Genomic DNA, 7640 nt, shown 5'->3' with positions numbered 1-7640 from the left:
AGAGCGGTTATATATATCCGTCTCCGTCTACTGCTCGAAGTTGGCCGAAGCGCCGAGCGCACACGGACACGGCTGTTCGCCTGTGTGCGCATCCCCTCCACTTGCTGTTGCATGCTGCAAAAGTCTTGAAACTGGCATCCCTGATCACGGCCAACTACCGATGGCGACGTGTGATCGCGGCGAAATCGCGCGAAGCTCGACGGAGAAACACGAAGCACCGGACAAGCACGTGTTCGGATCATTCACTTTCCGTCAGAATAAACGTGGTTAGGACTTTGGCTTTCAGGTATTTTAGTGTCTGATTCGACATATCTTAATGCATTATTCTGTCTGTGCGCGCGCGCGCGCGAGCACACACACACATACATAGACTATCTCTTCTGCATTCTCTTATCGGATATAATAAAAATGGGTGAAATAGTTTTCGTACTTTTAACTTCAAACTTCACAAACGGGGAAGTTTTTTTCATCAGCACTGTCAGTTTATGCAACAAACAAGTAGATTTTCTTTCTATGCGCGAACGATAAATATAATAATCTAGTTTTAAATTTGCTCGGAGATAAAGACGTCCTTGCGGTTCGCCGCAAAGATACACGAGACGCAAGTGTAGTATTTCTGATGCAGTTATTACGACTCGTCCGCGAGACGAGTTTCATATAAAGATTTATTGCTGCAACATATAAAATGATAATATTAAAAATTTTATGTAAAAAAAAAAAAAAATATTGTCAAGTTTTTCTTCCCCTCCGACTTATTCAAATTCTCGCGAATAATTTAAAGAGAAGATCTATCATGTCTTGACGCGTGTTTTTTCAACATTTGCTATTATATCTCTACGTGTGCTATTATATCTTACATTCATAAAAGCATCACTCACTAACACCAGTATATTGTTTTGTGCAAAAGTAAGTTCAAATATTTAAGACTACGTATATATTATTATTGCTATCGATAAAAAATGAAGGTCAAGAAACGCGACTTTTCAGCGGTTTTTTTTACCATCCACGTGAAACTGTTCTAATCACATTTCTACGAGGGGAATGTGTTAAAAATACCGCTCGCTAACAACGGATCATGTTCGCGCGCCGGTCCGATTCGTTATCGTCCGAATTCGAGAGCGTTAAACGCGCTAATTATCAATTAGCGATAACATTAAACATCTGTTACGACGATTAGGAACGCGAATGAGAAGAGGAGCAGCGTAAAAAGAAGAACATTCGAGCTATTTTTTCTGCGAAGAAAATCAAGGGCAGCTCGAATCGCACTTTCGGCGTCGTTAGGTCGATTATCTGTCGATCACGCTGTGAAGAGAGCTTTGTACGTACCGTGCGAGTATAATCTCCGATTCCTTCCCTCAGCTTCAGCCACTGAATCACTTCGTTGTGACGCGAGGCAAGAACGAGCCTATTTCGTAGCACGCGAGTTCGAGTATGTTAATTAGAGTTACTCAATTGTCGCAAAATAAAATTCGCGCGATCGATCACACGCTTGAGGAACGCGAACTACACCGTAGCTCCCGGAAATATCAAACGCATCATCTGTCCGAAGCTTCGCTCGCAGCAGACGGAAATCTTCCTTCCGGATGCACTTCCTTCGCGAAGATAACACAAATCTTTTTTTTAGTTTTCTTCTCTTCAAGAAGAAAAATATATTCACTTGTGCTTCGTTTTTGTTTAATTTTATTTGATGTAGAAAACTTCCTACGATATGTATTGAATTATTTTGTTTTACTTATGATATCTCGCCGAAATGGAACAGGTGCGTTAATCGAAAACTGCTATTTCAGGAATCGGTGTACGATTCAACGGGCGACGTCAGCGAAGAAATGCGAAGGAAACACGAGAACGTGTGAAATTTAACTCACAATACAGCGGCGCGACTTGTGACTTAAAAAAGTTTGTGCAGAGTTGCGCGCGACGCACACGACAATTAAAGAGAGAAGACGTCGACGCACATCGGCATTCGATCACTGACTGAAGACGTCGGAGCGTCAATCGCGTTTTTATAACAATCACCACCAGCGGTGCTGCTCGTCTCATCCGCGCACCACCGCTGCAATTACCGCGTGATCGCGAATAATTTCTCGTCGCTTTGTTAAGAAGACGATCGAACAAAGTCGGCGCGAGGTCGATCTTTCGACGTAGATCTTCCGACCGTGAGAAAAATTGCTATAACCAATTGCCAAAAAAAAAAAAAAAAACGTACGGCATGTACGAATTGTCTGACAGAGAAAAGAATAAAATTGATCAGCCGGACTCTCGATTTCGCGCCCGCCGGTAATTAAACGCGTTCGATATTTTCTCGACGAAGCGCGATAACGCCACGTAGCGGCGCGCACCGTTTCCAATTTGTCCACGCGGTGGAAATTTTTGATCTTCGTTATATACATATGTATATGTATACATATACATACGTATTCGCGCACGATCGATCCGTCGCTATAGAACGCCGAACGTCAGTCGAAGAGTAAAACGAGACACGTTAACACGAGATACGGTTCGTTCATATATGCGCGCGTTCGGGATAATAATAGAGCAGCGGAGAGAAAGTGAAAGATATTCTTGAAAACACACACACACACATCACAAATAACTCCGAATCGAAGTACTCGGTTTTTTTATTCGAGAGATTAATCACGGAAAGAAAAAGTTGGGTGCATTCCTCGCGTGAGATAACAATATATAATTGAATAACAACACAAAGCGAACTGTGTATTCGTACACACGTGTTCCTCAACGCGCGATAAGCAAACAAGGTCAAGCGAATCCAAATGTTAATTTTGCACCATGTTACATAGTTACATGATAATTGCACGAGTCATGCACATTTCTTTAAAAAAAAACTGGCAAGCAATCGAGAAATCTTTGCTATCTGCTTGCACAGTTATACGACACGTGGTCGTGTCGTGAGTGATCGGCAATACGCGTGTATATGTGTGATAATAGATAGAATATAGTTTTATCAGAAAAATATCGACTACTGACAAACAGAAACGGCTGAGATTCAACACTGCCGATACGTCTATTTCTGAACAATTGTAATACTCCGGTAAAAATTTGCAAAAGAGTAAAATAATTTGTGCTCTCAATCGTGTATAAATAAATAACTACGTTGTACATGATTAAATTAAAACTGAAACTTTTTAAAGTACAATAATTATGAAAAAAAGTAAATCTGTATCTCAAGAATTATAAATATTTCTAAACAACGGTTTTTTTCCTATAAATTGATTAAATTGCTTTTTTATCGGTTTTTTCCATTACTCATTTTTTACCGTGTATATTTTATTACGTGCCTTTTTTCCGTAAAATTTACTCAATGCATTTTTTTTTATGACTCAAAAATTTTTCCGATAGCGTAGAACCTCGTGCATTTTAAAACACGTGCGAGATATCGCGATCGCATTTTTGTCGCCAAAACCAAACCGACGTCGGGAACTTTCCTCTCGCAAATCATCCCGCGATTAAACGGTCGGGTCAACAAGAACGGAGAATTACTCGTTTCTTGTTCGAGTCCGTTGACACAAAGCGGTCCTCACACACGAGTTTGCATATATACGCATACATACACAAACATATAAGAGCCAACTTGATTAGCTCGAGACGATCAATTACACGCTTCGATCGCAGACAGTTGAGAGATAACGCGCGCGCGCGCGCGCGAGTGACTGTATTTAATTTTTTTCCCGACTAAATTCCTCATCCGCGGAAAAAGATTTGAATTTAATTTTGCGCTAATAATACGCTACAATCTAACAATAGTTTTTTTTTTATCGTCCTATTTAATATTTTGTATCAATTTTCGATTCACACAATATATTTCACGTATACATTAATTGATATAACGGTAATAATAAGATTAATTGGATAATTAAATAAATTACGCAGTTTTGTGCCAGTTTTTTTCTCGTCGTAAAAGATACGATAACTATAACGAGCGTGATTGATTACGTCGACAAAAATGATACGACGAGGGCAGTAATAGCGCACGGTAAAAACCGGACGCTTACCTGGATCTAACGAGATGATACCGGTCGAGCTTCTCGCTGATTAGCTCGCGACGATGATGCTTTTGGTGGAATTGATGGCCCTGATTGGTGCGCTGCCCGCTGCAACTCAGGCAACGGCGAGCTCCTTGCCAAACAACCAGCATCACTGCAATTACAAGGTGAAAAAAAAAAATAATATCTGTTACCTTGATTTTTTTTTTTTTAAACAAAATCTCGATTTTTTTTTCTAATCGCGCGAATCAAGGCATCGGGATCACGTGTTCGCGTGTTACGCTTTATCTGTCGATAAGAAAAACACTTCTACTTGAAATGGATATCGGAGTCTATAAGACAAGAAGGAGAAAAGCAAGATCTGATGTTTCCGTTACATCATTATCACTATTTTTTTCTTTCGTTATCGCGCAGACAATGTTGGTTTTTCTGACGTCAGCATGTCGGAAAATTCATGCCGACTATTCCCCCCGTATCTCCGACACGAGAATCGAACGCACTGCATATGTGTGTACTTGATGTGTTCGGTTGAGATCAATCGGAATTATCGACGGAATATGTTGTGTGCGAAAATTATTATGTACGCGCTCTTGACCTTTGGTCTATAGCGTTTACGCCACGCACGCGATTTGCAAATCGCGACGGGGAAGCGATTCGCGGTGTGAGTCAACGCCTCGTCACGAGACATCGTCTTATCTCAGATTCGAAACAAGAGTCCTTATCAAACGTTTCAATAAACGCGATTGAAGATACACAAGAGCGCACTTACAAGATATACACACGCAAAAAAAAAAAAGAGAATGTTCGAGTAAAAAATATGAATATCGCTATTTTATTTTCTTCAATTTTTACGGAAAAAAATTCAAGCAATTCTGGAGAATGGAAGTGTCTAAAAGAGCACTTATCAAAAATGACCATTCCGTATCGATTTTATCCGAGATAATTTCGATTCTATAGTTCTATAGAGTATAGTTAAAAATTAGTTCGAGTCTAATTTTTTGACCCTCCCGATTATTTTTCTCCTTCCGATTTGTTCCGATATGTTTCAAATTCAAATTTTCTTAGAAAGTGTTTTTTTTTTTTTCAAATAAATGGTATGATAAATGAAATAAGTGAGAAAAATGATAAAAGTGAGAAAATGTAGTTGAGTGATAAGTGATAAAAGTGAGAAAATGTAGTTGAGTGTAAAAACTCTGAAAAAAATATTAATAACAAAGATATAAACTATATGACAAAAATTGTGTTGAGATATTCAAATCGACACAATTACTTATCGACACAAATAAAGATTTTAATCCTCTATAACTCGAATTTTTTTCATGAGTATAAAAAATGTATACTCACGAAAACGTAACGTGAAATCAGCAGAAAAAAATATCAACTTCCACGTTTAAATGTAACAATGAATTTACAATTTTCAAACATTTTATTTCTTTGACAATCGCGGTAAACAATTTCTATGATTATGAAGAAGAGAACAAGATGCGTACGCCACATTGTGGTTAGAAATGAAATTAGATATTAAAAGTTTATCGATATATCAGTATATGACTTCAAAGTTACACAGCGTTATAGAGGGTTAAGAAATATTCATAGCTCTGAAAAGTACCAAAGAAAAAGCTAATAATATAATAATAATACAAAATATGTAAAAAAATATTTATATAAAAATTCTTTGTATTGTTTGCAATAATAAATTACGTAGAAATGTAATAATAGCTCCAGCTTTCCCACCCTCTAATGCTCACACCCTCTTCTCTCTCTCTTTTGTTTTTACTCATCAAAAGTGTCCCAAAATTGACGACAAAAAATATGATCACCTTAACTTATCGCATCTTTGACACAATTTGTAGAATTTATCGGTTCCTGGTTCGATAAAATGTGTCTGAAAATTATCTCACACCGACCTTTGGACCAACGTTTCTGTCAACTTTTCACGAGGTGGTCTGTCACAATATATAAAAAAACAACCACATGTAGGGGTGAAAAATAAGCCTTACTAACTAAGGAAAGTTTATTTTTCTAATAGTGGAAAACATTTTTGTTGCAATTACATTCTATCAGAGTCTTTCCATTATATCTCTCGATATTTTTCGAATTTTTAAAACGAAAGACACGTGTATCGAAAGTCGTAAAAGACCGATCGATTGCGATTGCTTTAAAATTAAAACGATGTCGTTGCATTTTAATTGTCAACTGATAGTAGACGTAATCAGTCGTATTTGTTTTCAATTATTGCGCAACAAGAGGCGAGTGTAATCCCGAGATTTAAACCAACCGGAGTAGAACAGTTTCATCTCCTCGGCATTCGATTGAACGCGACGTTGTTATCTTTGTTAAAGCGTGTATATATATATATGTGTATACACGCTTTAACGCGAATCGTGCCGCGCGAAGATTCGGGAACACGCTCGCGCGAGCACCGAGGGATTCACCTTGCGACAACGTGACATTGCAGCAGACACGCGAAAATATATATCGTATAATGCAGCAGAAAATACCGCCTCGGCGCTCTATCGATTGCCGGGCGTCGGAGATTGGTCGGCATGAGCTGGATATTAGCGACGTTTCACATTTCGCATTCCCACCGGTTTGTGTGCGGAAATACGAGAAAAGATCCCGCACTTTCCTTCTTTCCTCTCTTCCTCTCCGAGACCTTTACGAGACGCGTTCGACGTGTAATCTGTTTTAATTTTAAACGCGAGAAAGTGCGGTTACACGCAGCGAAGGCAGAGTCCAATATCTCTACGCGGGGAACGCCATTCGGTTCTTATTTTCTCGAAGATTTTTCCTCGAAAATCGTACGTGTGTCGATTTCATGACCGCGTGACGAAACCTAACGACGTGCGCGAATCCAACAAATTTGCGTAGAGCGCGTCACCTCTTTGCCATTTTGAAAAATCGAGACCGTCTTGACAATCTACATTCATCTGATTTAATATGCGACTATAATACGTTGAGTTACACTTTCTGCACCTTGGTTTTCTTTTGTTTGGCACAAAAATTGTCCGCGAACAACTCGTTCTCCGACGAGCAATTCGCTCCCGACTCGCTTGCCGACTTCAGATCGATAATTGCAACAACAGTACACACGACCCGAAAACAGATGAATTCAAACTCTCGAACGCGTGCTCGCGCGCGCGCGGTCGATTTCGATCGACCGGACGATCGACGTCCGTTCGCTTCAACTCTTTGTTCTCTTCCGCTCCGTTTTATAAACGCAAAAAAAACGCAAGTCGCTGCTTACGTGTTTGACAAATGGGTTACGTACGTACCTCGTTAACACGTCAGGCTGTGGCGTCTCGAATGTTCCACACGTGTGTTCTTGTTTCTTCTCTCCCGAAAGAGATCCAACCGCGACCGTGTCTATCACCGGATTTTCGGAGTTTCGCCGAAACTCGTTATCGATTCGCCGTCGCGGAATTTCGTGAAATTACTTCGCGATCTTTCAAGAGTTCGTTCACGACAAACACACGCGAATCGCGTCGATAAAGATGGTAAATAACACACGAGCGGCAACGGGCGAGGCCGCAGTCGCGCTTGCACCGCGTACAAAACGGTCGAAACCGGATTGTCGGGACGACACGAACCACGACGGATGGGTGGATGGATGACCGCGGGGTGCCACGCACTCGTTGC

General features: G+C 40.0%; 1 protein-coding gene across 4 annotated transcripts in view; it reads right to left on the bottom strand.

The window, feature by feature from the left end:
• LOC109858125 (trehalase) overlaps window positions 1–7640 on the bottom strand; it is a 57686-nt gene extending 50046 nt beyond the window's left edge. The window contains exons 1-2 of one of the 4 annotated variants that reach the window (XM_020435071.1): window positions 7277–7640; window positions 4011–4155 (exon numbers count right to left, since the gene is read on the bottom strand). The gene's annotated coding sequence lies outside the window, so the exon portion shown is untranslated. Of the gene's footprint in view, window positions 1–1326; window positions 1382–4010; window positions 4156–7276 lie in introns of those variants that run through there. The other 3 variants (XM_020435077.1, XM_020435075.1, XM_020435076.1) reach the window with 3 other exon arrangements.

The sequence above is a fragment of the Pseudomyrmex gracilis genome, unplaced genomic scaffold, assembly GCF_002006095.1.
Source record: "Pseudomyrmex gracilis isolate BER0280 unplaced genomic scaffold, ASM200609v1 scaffold_189, whole genome shotgun sequence".
NCBI lineage: Eukaryota > Metazoa > Arthropoda > Insecta > Hymenoptera > Formicidae > Pseudomyrmex > Pseudomyrmex gracilis.
This window is presented reverse-complemented; position numbering and strand designations above follow the sequence as displayed.